At 37.3% G+C, this 15,088-nt stretch overlaps 1 protein-coding gene and 1 pseudogene across 5 annotated transcripts in view; one reads left to right on the top strand and one right to left on the bottom strand.

Annotated features, from left to right (window-relative positions):
- The window catches only part of Kcnip4 (potassium voltage-gated channel interacting protein 4), a 1,067,715-nt gene that overhangs the window by 701,251 nt on the left and 351,376 nt on the right, over nucleotides 1-15,088 (top strand). The gene's annotated exons all lie outside the window — the stretch shown is intronic.
- Nucleotides 14,447-14,504, bottom strand: LOC116071691 (annotated as a pseudogene).

Below are 15,088 nucleotides of genomic sequence, written 5' to 3'. Positions count from 1 at the left end.
CTTTTGTTGTTCCAGATGAATCTGCCAATTGCTCTTTCTAAGTCTGTGAAGAATTGAGTTGGAATTCTCCTGTTCCCTCAGTCCTTCTACATTAGCTAACAGGTTTTCCACTGCTTTTAAAGCAAGCTTTCCTTGTGCTCCAGAATTATTTTAAAGTAATTTCTCTAAATCCTGCAGTCCTTGGTTTCTCAGCCGCACCACTAGGACAAACTGAGTAGCTGGTGCTTCATAATAATAAATGAAGATGTGAGGCCCATGTTAACAACAGCAATAGTCAATGCAGCTAGCAGTGTGGCTCTATGGTTAAAGATGCTTCCCATCAAGCCTAAGGGCTTGTTTTATTGACTCCCTGAACCTATATCGTTCAAGAAGTGACTGTATTCTCACAAGTTGTCCTCTGATCTCTATAAGCAGCATATGCTTGTAGACATACACATGACATACACATGCTCACCCAAAATAATTGAATTGGAGTTTCAATAAATTAAGACTTGGGAAGGGGGAATCGGGTCAGATTCTGGGAGGGGACAGTGTTTTGGATGTAAATTAACTAGTTAATTTATGAAAGATTAACTAATACAAAAACTGACTTGACATTCAAAGCTTGAAGGACAACTCAGTCAGTAGTGCATGCTATGGAAATGGGAGGGTTACAGTTCGATCTCTATCATTCATGTAACAAGCCAGGTGATACATAATTTTATTTAGTTAGTTTTTAAAAGAACTGCTAAAATTAATTGTATATGCTCAAATGCAAAGTTCCTCACTCTGTAGGCCAAGGGTCAAAGATAATCTACTTAATCTAGAAAATAAAGTTTTATTACAATATAGATCTGTACATTCTTTTCTTTTTTAAAAAAAAATTATTCATTTATTTATTTATTTCATTAAAGTAAGTACACTGTAGCTGTCTTTAGACACTCCAGAAGAGGTTGTCAGATCTTGTTAGGAATGGTTGTGAGCTACCATGTGGTTGCTGGGAATTGAACTCAGGACCTCTGGAAGAGCAGTCAGTGCTCTTAACTGCTGAGCCATCTCTCCAGCCCTATGCATTCTTTTTTATAATAATGGATCTATGTTTGTAAAGCAATAGCAGAGCTGAGTAATTGTAGCTGAGGCTCTAGGCCCAGCAAAGCTCATTTATGGCCTGGCACTTAGAGAAACTGTTTGCAACCCCCTGCCATGGAGCATTGATCATCTGAGAATAAAAGTACAAATTATCTGTCAAAATCACCTCAGAGTTGTCTATACAAACTAAGCAAACATGAAAATTAACATGCTGTTAGATGCTATTTGATTTTCTTTTCAATGAAAAACCTTACACATGTATCTGCCTTTAATTGAACAGCAAATGCATTTCACTCCGTTCAATGGATAGACACTACAGTAATGGAAGCCACCACTAAAAGAAGTTCTGCCATGAAGACTTGCATCTAAATGTGGCAGTGCCATGGGGTAGGGGGCCACTGCAGTCCAGGCCAGATGCTGTGCTGCTTTGTTATCTGCCAGTGAGTAAGCTGTGATTGGAGATGGGTTGAAAATGACAACTGCCATTAAGAAGGCAGAAAGGAGCAGGGTTTCTGTTGTGATAATGAACTAAGTAAACGTAAAGAAGCGTGAAGATATCATTTAAAGATTCTCGGTGCTTAGATTTACTTCAAGTTAACATCAAGTTCTCCAACTTAAAAATGCACAACTTATCGTTAAAACATACATCTTATTTTTATATGGTATATAATATTAACGTTCATTAATGAATTTGCAAACAAAATTAGTTTTCTTGCTTCTGTCTCCTCTTTTTTCTCCCTATCTCATTCCCCTGCACTGTATCCTTCCTGTGCCATGTTGTACCTTGTGATCCTTAGTGTTATATTTGTCCTTTCGCCCTCCTTGTTCCTCTTCAATACCTGTGTTGTGGTCTCCTAGCTATAGCTCACAGCTTCCTCTTACTCTCACACTCCCATATCCACACACGTACATACCTCTTTTTAAAACGTTTCTAGATCCAAGACATAACTGACAGTTAATCTATCCATCAAGTCAAGTGTTTCCCTTAGTAAAAGAAACACTGAGGCTATTCCAAGTCTGGGCCCTACAAAGATGGTGTCATAGCATTAAACCAACTTATTTTCCTTTTGAGACCATCCAGGCATGGGGAAATGCTGATGTCACCTCATGTCAAGTGGTGACCTACTGTCAAGTTCCTCTGTTGAAAAGTTATGAATATTTCTTCTGAGTGTATATAATTGAATGCCTGTTTCCAAGTATCTGGAGCAAGTTGTAAGTCTAGAGAAAAGGACGTACAGTCAGTTCATATGTTAAGTATGATAAATCATGGTGACCTAGATGAAAATTAAGGAGTCATGGGTCACAATGTCTATCTGCAAGTACAAAGGATCGATCTGATGACAACTGATGTCATGCCATTCTAGTAAGAAAAATAACCCTAATGCTAACGCAAATAATAGGATCTACCATTGATTGTGTGTGTATTGATTGACAGTTCATAGATCCTCTGCTTTATATGTATATAACTGACAAGCTAAGGATAAAAATCACAAAACTTTTGTTTTATGTAAGCCCTATTTTTTTTTTGAGGCCTATTCTTTGAGATTCAATCTATCACTCTGAAATTGATTTCATCTATCACTTAAGAGCTCAGGCTAATTCCAAGAAAAATCTCTCACCCATCAGATCTTGTTAGTGGCCCAGCTGTCATTTATTACTGAATGTGCTGGCTGTAACTAGTACACACTTCCAGTGGTCAGTTCCTGGCTAACTAGTATTCTGCTATTCCACATGGGACCTCCTCATATACACAGGCAAGGTTCAGATGTTTCTATGGGACTAGTAAGGTCGGGAGGCCTTCTGTGGTGCTAATTATGAAGCCCATCTGTGTAGCATTAAAAAAATCTTGAAAAACTAACATTCCCTTTCCATCATTGTGCACAATGGGTCATTTATGAGTTTTTCCACCACTGTACATGGCAACTTTATGGTCCCAGTCTCTTATTTCTTTAAAATAGCATGTGCATGCACTCACACATTAATTTTCACATCTCAGGAGCCATAATTTCAATCCTCTGGTTTTCGCTATACATAACTATCTGACAAGAATGGGACTCAGAAGGCTGCTTAAATAATATGTTATTTTTCATCCATCCATGTTTGTACATGTTGTCACATTTTTGTTGTGAATATCTCTGTTGCTTCCCGCAAACAATTCTCCTTTGGGCCACTTTGCTTCTTGCTGTAATAAATGACAGAGAAGTTGAATTCATAGAGGGATCAGTAGAAAACGGAAGCCAGCAGATTGCATTTCTAAGCGATGCTATTTTTTTTTTTTTTGAATGCTGCAATTCTCTGATCTACTAAGATCTGCCTCTCGTTGCCTATTGACGAAAGGATGGCTGCTAACAAATTGTAACTCCCTTTCAAAATATTTACTTTTTTGCTTTCAAGGTTTCCTTATAAAACTTTCAAAATTCACAAATAGATGCTGTGAAGAATGAATCTCTAAGCAGCTGTGGCATCTAAATGTAATTACACATTTAATTTGTATGCAGCCTTGGAGGTAGAAGAATATGCAAATACATTTTGATCCCTGTTGGCTATTGAAGTCTCCTTTTCCTTATCTTTGCTTTTTTTCTTTTCTTTTTTTTTTTTCAGCAATAGCAAATAAAATACAGTATCCCTAGATTTGCCCCTGAAGTTTGAAGAGTTTAGAATACTGCTTGGTGATTATTTGCTAACCTTCTTTCTTGTTTTCTGCCATGGGTTCATCTCTCTTGGTTTATCCCTGACCCTCTAAGCACCTGATCCCATAGGTGGCACTTAAAAGTCATCCTCAGCCTCTGTCCTGCACCACAGAAACAAGGAAAGCACTGCACCTGCTTCAGAGCAGGGAGGGGGGCGGTGACCTACTCACTGCATTCCTAGCAATCAAAGCTAAAAGTATGGAATCTATTCCTGGGAGAGGTTTGGTTTCATAGATTTCTCAGTAATGCAGATAGAGTAGGACTGGAGTTTGTAGAAAATAAATTAAGCATTACAAGTTATTCAAGAAGGTTTCCCCTGCCTTCACCTCTGCTTAGTTAGAGCACAGCAGCTGAGGAAGGCAAGCATCAGTGCCTGGAAATAAGACTAGGTCAGAGCCCTTAGCACAGCTGTGGGAGCTAGACACAAGGATTCTGAGCTCCGGTTTCATGTGTCTTAGCAATATTATTTAGTCACAATCATCACAATGTTTTTCTGCTTTAGTGCTATTTTCCATAAGGGTGGATCTCAAGCTCTAATACGGCTAAAACAGTATGTCAGCGTTATTGTCGGAGTAGGAAAGGTCCTGAAGTGCAAACTGAAAATGATGAAGTTTAAAAACAAAATGTCAAAATTAAAATAAATATGTTCTATGTTTGACTAGACCTATGGCTGAGGGAAGATTTTATAAGCCCAAGTAAATACTAAACATATAATTATTTCTCTGATAATAACTTTTCCCTCACAAGCAGCTGATTTTTATAACCAATGTGAATAAAACAATGTAAATTAAGTGAATTTTGGAAGGTTTCAGAATATTTTTATTTTGCACTCTGTGTTGTATTTTGTGCTTGTCAGATGATAACAAAATATTTGGGACAGCAAAATCTTCAGGGACTTAGAGAATTTTAAATATCATTGGGTTTATACACAACAGGGTGAAATATGTTTTTACAGTACTGATGCTCCTGAACTCCTACTCACAACAATGTATCTTATTCTTCAAAAAGTAACAACAGAAATGGAATCTTAGAGACATTAATTAGAAATAGTGTTACATTGTTATGCCATTAGTTTTGATGTCATAAAATGATTTCTGTTGAAGTTTTAAATGGACAAGGAACTACATTTAAATTCCAAAACTGCATATGGATGGAGCTATGAAAAGACTTGGAAAACATGCCTCTGGTATGTTTCAATGTCCAAGATGCAACATTAAAGAATCAATTCCTTACATTCCCAGTACACCATAATTGTGTAATTACAAGAACAACCATTTATGAAACACTTGTTGTGTAGTGAATAAAGTTCTGTGCACCTGAGCAAGGAAGAGGCTCAATGAGGAAAAGGTGTACTATGCAAGCATGAGGAATCTGAGTTCATTATGCCAGAAGCCAAGCAGCATGTGTCTGAAATCCCAGAACTCCTAGGTGAGATGAGGGTTTGAGAATCGGTTCTAGTCTGGACATAAGTACCAATAAACAGAGACTGTCTCAAACAAGGTAAATGTGAATATTGATACCCAACTATGTGCTCTCCACGCACAGCACATGGCATGTATGGCACAGACATGTACACACACACACATACACGCACACACACAAAGATACACACACACACAGCATTTACAGAATTTTTATGTGAGCTATTATTTTGCATTATAGTGTAATTACAATATGGACACTAGTGTCTCATGCTATCATACTCATTCTACAGATGATACAATTAAGGCTCAGAAGAGGGAATAACTTCCCACAGTCATTTGTAGGAGGTAAAAAGTACAGTCAGTCCTCAGTCTTGAGCTACTCAGCTCTTGGGTCTTTGCCCATTTAGACTCAGCCCAGAGAGTAATTTTGATTTTACTACCACTTTTTTTTCCATACCGATTAGGATAGAAAAACACGGTATTGTTAGGATATAGACAGACAGAGGGCCACAGTCTGTAGAGAGAGCTGGCAAGGTGGAGGAGAATTCATAAGGTTCGGCTGCCCTAAAACCATGAGACATTAATGACATTAGATTGGGCTGCACTAAAACCATGAGACATTAATTTAGTTAGATTAATTTCTACATGATATGCTCCTGACACAAGCTTCTCTGACCATCCTGGTAATCAAAACTCCATTAAACTCCTCACTTTTAGTGTCCTCTGTTCCAAGCAGAGGGCAAGCATGCATATTTTTAAATTAGAAAATGAATTTCAATAAATTAAGTAGAAATCTGTGAGGATGACTGCTCTGGGCTGTTACAGAGGTCATAGCCTTGTGTGACTCGCCACCATCTCTGGAATGTTTTCTCTGCTCTCAATAAATAATACTGCTCTGGTTATGTATTTACATCCTCAGCTATTGAAAATTCAATCTGAATGTTTTGTCTGTAGTCACACATGATTAGTTTCCATATTTTCTTAGTTTGTAATAAGAAATTATATATATATATATACATATATATATATACATATATCTGTGTGTGTATGTGTACATATATAACTTTTGATTAAAGAGTAAGTCATGCTATGATTTTGAGACTTATCAGAAGTGGTCCATACATCTATATGAATGGAAACATTGACTTTTATTGACCTAATCTAAGCTATCCTTTAGAGATTTCACAAAATAAATGAATAACTCTTTGACACATATTGTCCAGAAGAAAATAAAATGAAAAAAAAAAATTGCATCCATAGCCTAGAGCCAAACATATGGAGTCTAGAAAAAATTAAAAAGCTCCCACTTCCAGCAAAAAAAAAAAAAATAGAAATTTGGTGGTTGCTTCGCCCAGATCTATTAAACAATGGTTGTAAAAGGCAAAGAAGGAAATCATAGATTTTATTTAAAAGTATACTGATTGAATAATTTCTAAATGTTTCCTAAGAATCACAAAAGAATTTTACTCTGAGATGTTAAACAAGTTCATCTGTATTTTCACAGAATTCTGATTGCAGTGCCTTAAGCTTAGGTGATTAAGCTACCTTCTCAGGACAGTGTCACTATAAAATCTGGGATATTATTCAGAAACTCTGGTATGATTCTAGGGACCATGTCAGGAGCCACTTGAGGTGAGGCTATGGTTATGTCAGGACCAGTGGGCTCTAAAAGGAGGAAGAGGATCAGTGGCTAGGAGTGGTAATGGTGACATATGAACATGACCCAATGGTGTGCATGCTTGAAAATGTATGAAGAAACACATTCTTTTATATGCTTAATAGCTATATCACAAAGTTCTCTCAAAGAGTCCCTAAATCCTTAGATTAATTTAACTATAATTTTAATGTGACAGAGTTTTGAACAGAAAGTTCTTCAAATTGTAACAGGATTATGAAGGGAAGGGAAGTAAATAATTTTAAAAGGATACTAAGGCTCGGATCATTAAGTGTGAACCTGAAGCTCTGTGTGTATGTGTGTGTGTGTGTGTGTGTGTGTGTGTGTGTGTGTGTTTGTGTGTGTGTGTGTTTTCATATGTAAGCACCCACACACATGTATATAAGCACATATCTTACAAAATGATATATACAGCATTTTATGTGGAAATAAGGATTCAGTTATGTTTTTCTTTGCTTGATACTGAAAAATGGCCTTTTAATAATGCAGAAGAGAGAGGGGGAAATTCTATGTATTAAATAACAAATAATGGTGCATTTTAGGGAGGCTGCAATCAAAGAAAGCTTAGCAACATGGTCAACCAAACAACACTTGCATAATGGCAACATCAGCTGACATGCCAACATGGATGGAAAACATTACAATTCCCATGCCTAAGAGAAGAGATGCAGGCTGTTCATGGCTGCTGGGAGGGGGAAACGCAGTTCTCCAGGGATGAGCCTACTGAGAACTTATCCTATTCTGATTGTTCAGCCCTAAACATACAAACTATACACAATGGTGAATTTACTCAGCACACTATATAACCATAATAAAGAAGAGCTCATGTACTTGAGAGTAGGAGGTTATGAAGTGTTGGGAGGACCAAGGAAAAGGAATGACCATAATGTATACATAGTACTTCTGCATGAGATTTCATTCATAGATAGATAGATGATAGAGAGATAAATGATAGATAGATATAGATAGATAGACAAGCAGACAGACAGACAGACAGACAAGAAGGAAAGAAGGAAGGAGGGAAGGAAGGAAGGAAGGAAGGAAGGAAGGAAGGAAGGAAGGAAGGAAGAAAAAGAAAAAAGAGAGGCCACAGTTAAGTGGCAAATGATGGTGCCAGTCCCTAGAAAACTTAAAGTGGCATATGATAACAATGGTGCTGTTGATGACACTTCAGGGAACTCCATGCTTCCTAGGCTAGATTCATTGCCAAATGTGGAAATGGGTGAAAAGCTGATGAGTTATCTCATAAATAAAAGTGAACTAGAAGAAAACATATTCTCAAATCCTGGGAGGGGAGTAATGACTAACTCCTGTTTATAATGTTTAATCATATCATTGGCATGCTTTCACACTGAAAGATTATGGTCAGCTCTGGCATGGACTCTCAGGGAGGAAACAGCAGACAAAGAGGAGAGATAGGTGGGTAAAGAAGAAAAAGAGACAGCAGAAGAGAAGGAGATGAGAGAAACCATCAACAGATAAATCCCTCATGGAACACTGAAATGATGAAAACCTAGGATTCCTTCCATAAGGAAGACAAAATCAGATCCAAGAGCCAGAGTGACTGAGGGAGTTTTCTCTCAAGACTGAGAACAATTTTAACTTTAAAGCAAAAAAAAAAAAAAAGGCAGTATTTTAAAGATATAAATCAATATCCTGCTATAAGCTATTCATACCTCTAAAAGATGTACCAGAAACATTGTATTTTTGCAATTCCTGGCAAATCTGTGTATTATGACATTAAAGTCTCCTGTTTGCTTATGCTTACCTTGTACCACCTGTTGGCAGCCCAAGGTCATTTCAGAAAGAGGAAAAACAAAAACAAAAATCAAGCCGGGCAGTGGTGGCACACGCCTTTAATCCCAGCTCTTGGGAAGCAGAGGCAGGAGGATTTCTGAGTTCAAGGTCAGCTTGGTCTACAGAGTGAGTTCCAGGACAGCCAGGGCTATACAGAGAAACCCTGTCTCAAAGAAACAAAAAATAAAAAACCAAAAAAAAAAACCAAAAAAACAATGACTCCTCGGCTTTTCAACTTTTCAATTCTAACATGAGTCTTAGATGAAGTTGTGAGGGTCTGCATACATTGTTCACACGTGAGTTTGTGTGTGGTGAGAGGAAAGTTAGCACCCAAAGAAGTCAAACAGTGCCACTAACCAGTCCACTATTTATTAGAAATATCCCATTAGATAAGTTTCCCTCACCCTTAGCTAATGGCTTTGTTTATCTTTTGTTCTGTGTCTTCCAGACACAGTACTTAACATGGCTGGCATACTGGCAAAACGCAGGCTAAAAGATCAGAGCGGAGACAAACTAAGTGGAACACAGGAAGGTGCCAAACCCTGTCACCTTGGCCTCATTAATATTAGGTTACAGCTAGCTGTGCCAGCAGCACATCCCACTCTGTCTCTCTCATCATTATATAATAGTAAAGTACTGTTCATCACTGACTTAAATTGCCTTTCCAGATCTAGTCTCCTGTACATCCTTTATCAACTTGTAAATTGAGCTTCTACATGTTTCTTTCCCCTTTCTCTCCAATAAAACCCAAATCAGTTGATTTTCCATATTTTATCCAGTTCTATGCTTGATAGAAGGGAGAGATATCATATAACTAGATGGCTCAGGGTATTATCATAAAACAGAAGCAGACGCAGTAGCAATTAATAATTAATTAAGTGAGACTCTAATAGGCAGAGTTGATGGTATTTTGTTTTGGTTGCTTCATTCAGTTCTCAAAATTAATGTTTTGGGAGGTAAAAATTATTTTCATCATGATTTTACTAATGATAAAACTGAAGCATGAGGAGGTCCATGGTAACCCCAAGGTAATAGAGAAGAGCCCCAGCTCATAGCAACCCCAGAATCCATTCTTTGTCACTCTCTGCAAACAAGAAAAGAAACAGTAGCATAGAAGAAAAGTGGCTAAAAGGATATTTTGTAATAGACAAATAAGCTACAAGGAGCATGACATATAGCATTGGTTGTGATAAACATAAGCATAAGATAAAAAACAGAACGAAAGGGGGCTACTTGAACTGAATATCCAGAGATGTCTCTGTGGATGGAGATGACAGAACTGATTGATAAAAATAATCCTTCCTGCAAATATCAAGCAGGGAGAGTCTCTCACATAGAAGGCAGAGACACAAAGACAAGAGGATGTTGGTAAAGGTCCAAGAGCAGGAAGGGTTGCTACCACGTTGAAGGAACACAAGGATATTACTTCAAGCCTGTGAGATGTCTGCTAGCAAACAGATAAGACTCAGGGAGACTGAGACTGTAGAGTAAAGGAAACTCTTGAATGCCCTTTGAGGAGATGGTCCTCAAAAAGTAAGAGTAGAATCACTCCACACTCCACTCGCCTCATTATTATTATGTCTGAAAAAAAAAAGTCAGAATGTGGAATCTACAGTAACAATAGCACCAATTACAATACAAAGATGCAGAATCAACAGGTGACCTTCAGTGGATCAGGAGATAGTGGAGATGTGGGACGGTGAACACCAAGAAACAATTTTCAGCTGTAGAAGAGGAAATTCTGTCACTTGCAACAACAAACATGAACCCATACAAAATAAAGCCACATAAATATCACTGACAACATTTTATAAGTTGAATCTATAAGTATCTTCTAGAAAGAATTCATAATGGTGGTTATCAGGACTGTTGCCTGAATATATAATATTACAGTTTGACAAGAAAACAACATAAAGTATTGTACCACATGATAATTTGTTATTGATAATGCACTATGGTACTAAGAATTGGTAAAAGGCTGGATTTAAGTATTTTTTTTAACATGCAGTAAAGAAGACAAATATCTGAGGAGATGAATTTTCATTATCGATAAAATGCACAGATATTTCCAAGTATAATGTGGGGTCAATTAAATGATTTTTAATTTAAAAATGGAAAAATATAATGAAGAAGAGCTGGGGTTGATGAGATGAGCTGCAAGGTGAGGATAGTGTATGAAAAAAAATTCTAACCTAAGAATACAAAATGATGTCAGTTTCTCCGGGGAGACCCTGCCTTTCAGGGCTAAGGAAACCATTGGCAGCTTTGTAGAGCACAATGATAATCTTCGCAGTATCCCATAGGTGATTTCTGATGAAATTTTGATCCCTATTCATAGTTTTGATACCACAGGAGTTAGAATACTGCACCACGTGCATAGGTAGCCAATGTCAAGTGTTCTGATACCTTTGACTAATTTCCTGTTTAAAGACCAACAGTCCCTATTTTTGTAACTGTATTATCCCAGACATTTTTCTGTATAATTGGTCTGAATATCTACTGATAACAGACAATATTAATGAGCATGTAGTCATAATTACATCTTCTCTGACAAGGGCTGTCACAGCAGTGTTCCAACAGTACTAGAAGCAGATAAAATCATGCTTAATTGCTAGGAACTGAAGACTGTTGGACATTGAACAGAGCAACTGTTTGACCCAAGAGCTCTACTGTGCCGTGTGAATCAAGGAGCACCTCTGTATTCAAGATTTGGGTATTTGATAAATAATGTGCTCAGACTGAATGTCAAAGGCTCAACAGAAAGGATCATCACATCTCTACTAAGGTCCTCAATAAATACAGTGATGTGAGCAGACAATCTGTGCAGCCTCGGAGTCAGGCTATGCACTCTTCCACAGATAGAGTCTGTGAGCTTTGGAACAAGTCTGTACACACTTATTCTAGACCTAAAACTACTTAATTAAAGGGTTTTTTGTCTTCTTTATTAGATATTTTCTTTATTTACATGTCATATGATATCACCTTTCCCAGTTTCCCTTCTGAAAAAAAGAAAAAGAAAAGAAAAAAACCCTGTTCCCTCCCCCATCCCCCTGCTCACCAACCCACCCTCTCCCACTTCCTGGCCCTGGCATTCCCCTACACTGGGGCATAGAACCTTCACAGAGCCAAGGGCCTCTTCTGCCCTTGATGACCAACTAGGCCATCCTTTGCTATACACATACTGCTGGAGCCATGAGTCCCACAATGTGGGACTTTGGTTGGTGGTTTAGTCCCTGGGTACTGAAGGCACTGAACTAATTAATTAAAGTTTTATAGAGAGAAGTATTCTAACTTTATTGACACAGCATCAAGCATGGCAGTTTTCAGTTATAGGTTATGTACTTGATTTAGAAAGGTGATTGCATGGATGGAAAGATGGATGGGTGGGTGGATGGATGAATGGATGGATGCACAGATGGATGCATGAATTGATGAATCAACAAATTGAGAGATGAATGAGATACTTGATATCCTGTGCATCAGAGTGCAATCCTGGAGATATACTTTGCTAGTCAGGATTTTCTAGGTAATCAGACCAGAAGACATGATGGGATCAGGAAATGAAACCCTGTTATTAGCCTCTAACATTATTTCAGCTTCTAAGCCTAGGGAACACTCAAGCTGTATAGACAGAAAGTTGTGATAATTTAATCAAACAATACAAATGAAAGGCAAAGTATATAACCCTACCAGGATCTCCCACTGGAGGGGCTGACTTCATAGATCTCAGGGAATGTTTTATGTCATTTGCTTCAGAAACACATTCTCAAATGCACCTCCATCAGCCCTATTGCACTATTGTCTCAAGTGGTAGTCTCAGTGTTCAAAGCCACATATGCTCTAACATTGAATATTCTTATTAACCTAGGCCCTTCTCTTCCTGGAATTTAATTTTAAAATGTCAAAAAATATTATTTGGGGACATACATCTGACTTTCCACTGAGATAAGAAAATTGTGTTATTTCTTTACACCAGTAATGTTCCTTCTTTTCTTCTCTGAAATTTCAGATATTTGCATTCTTAAAATGGGTGCAAACATCTTGAGTATGTGACTGCTTTCCCACATTCTTTCTGCCTTAAGTTAATTATGTTCACCTCTTAAGGAATGGACCTTATGCCTTCTATCTGACATATCCCAATAGTCAACATAATTGCTATGGTGCTTTGAAGTAAAACATTTCAAGCACTGTGATAGTATGATATGAGAGCAATTGTCCTGATGACTGAGGTAGCTACATCTTGATTACTGGGTAGGTAGCATATAGGGCATGGATACATGAGAATAGAAATCCTATGCTCTTGGCAGGTGGAAAGGGATGATGAGAGATCTCATTGATAATACCTCAGAATAGAACACAATATAAAGCTTGTGAATTATTTATCTTTGGAATTTTCCAGTGTCTGCTTACCAGAGCTGGCTGTTGGTAACAGAATCTATATATAAGCAAAACCATTTATGAGAGGGACTTCTGTATTATCATTTCATGGCCAACATTCTATTTGTTTATTTAGGACAATATAGATTGTTATATACATAATTTTGTTTTGATTTGTAAGGTGAGGTCTAGCAAAATCATTATTTCAAAGACTACATTTCCCCAACATCTTCAAAGTATAGGGGAAGGGATAAAGTAGGAGGGTCCATTAGAAAGATATTAAAACTAGACAATAGTGAGTATTTTTTATCTTTACATGATAATAATATTTTTAAAGTTGATATTGCAAAGGATCAGCAAATATTGGACTGCTGAGATCCATTCTAAAGTAATCAAGTTTATATTGACTGAACATAGTGGCTTATAACTGTACTCTCAGAAATTGGGAAGCTAAAATAGAAGTATTAAATGAAATAATGGAAACCTGGACTACATAGTATGCTTAAGAATAGTCTTAGCTACAAGGGAAAGATGTAAGCCTATATGAATAAATAAATAAAATCAATAACTTGTATTCATGTTAGGTGTATGTGAGCTCTTTGTATTACATGAGTTAATTTTACAAGCTTTTAATATCGCATATGTCAGAAAAAAAGCCTGACATTCTAAAATCGAATTCTGAGCATAATGATAATATCTATCCATTACCTATACAAACCATCCCTTTCCTTCTTGCTTTCAAGAGTCACAACTTTTGTTATTAGGATTCTAGTCATAAACTTTGGACTACAAGTTATGTAATTAATCTCCAATTGCATCAAGAACATTGTGGTGTTTGTTTATGGACTTTGCACAGAAGCAGAATTCAGATTTATGAGAGGGAGTGATTACAATTCCAGTGGCTTAGTGAGAATGGTGTTATCGTAAACATTGCAGTGTATTTGTGGTGTCTGTGGAACCATTGCTTGATTAGATGGAAGGAAAAGCAGACTTGGCTTCTAGATGGCCTGCTATACAATTTTAATGGGGAAAGAAATCATCTGTAACTATTCTCCTCAACCAACAGCACCATTGCTGTGGAGTCAGGTGAATGTAACTGAGCTGTGTCTGAGCTCAATGTGAGGTTCAATGAAATAGTATTAGATTGAGTAGTAGAAGATCAGGAAAGAATTGGAGGCAGTTGATAGACATGCTGCTGTATTGATAAATTGCCAAGGACCACCCTCATCTAGGTCCAGGTTGCTGAGAGAGGGGCGTTTGGGTGTGGTAAAAACAAAGACTTCAAAGTCAAATCGTGGATCCAAGCTCGTGGTCTTGATTCTGCTGAGATGGCTTTCCAGACTGCTCGCTCTCTCTCTCTGTCTCTCTGTCTGACCAAGTCAGAAATCCAGATAGAAACATTCTAAAAGTAATTCTTGGGTTTTCCAATCAAAATCAGAAAGCCACAAAAATTCTAAAAGAGCTGTGTAATTCTTAAAATAATTCTTAAGATTTCTGACCTTATATTGTTAAAAAAAACTCTCGAAGAGTTGTTTTCACTCTCCAGAAATCTCTAGACAGCTTAGATCTCACCAAAGAAAAATTCTATAGAACTGCTATCACTTTCTGCTAGCTAATCTCATGGAGACCAAAAGCCTAGTTTTTATTTACATATCAATGCAGTTATTTATTCCAGATTTCCTTTTGATTAACCTATGAATTAGAATCCCTTGGCCTCAGACCCTTAATTCTTAGGAAACAGCAAACACATATTTTCTTTTAACATTGCAAAAGAATCCAAGAATTTGGAGATTTGCAGGCCTCAGTTAAGCACAAACAATAAACTAGCTGGGAGGGACCCTGTACTGAAATTACCATTCCTACCACACTTGGAGTTAACCTTGCTATGTCCCAGGTTGACCTTGAACTCAGGAATCTTCCTGCCTTGTATCTATCTGCCATTGTATACGTCTAGGAAGTTGGCTCATTAATGCAGCTGCCTTTGTTCCTTTAGATTCTTGAAGCCCCTTATATAATTCATATTGCATTCTTATTTTTTACATAGTTAAGAAATGATA

The sequence above is a fragment of the Mastomys coucha genome, unplaced genomic scaffold (assembly GCF_008632895.1).
Source record: "Mastomys coucha isolate ucsf_1 unplaced genomic scaffold, UCSF_Mcou_1 pScaffold22, whole genome shotgun sequence".
NCBI classification, from domain to species: Eukaryota; Metazoa; Chordata; class Mammalia; order Rodentia; family Muridae; genus Mastomys; species Mastomys coucha.
Note: the sequence above shows the minus strand (reverse complement) of the source record. Positions and strands in the feature narration are given on the sequence as shown.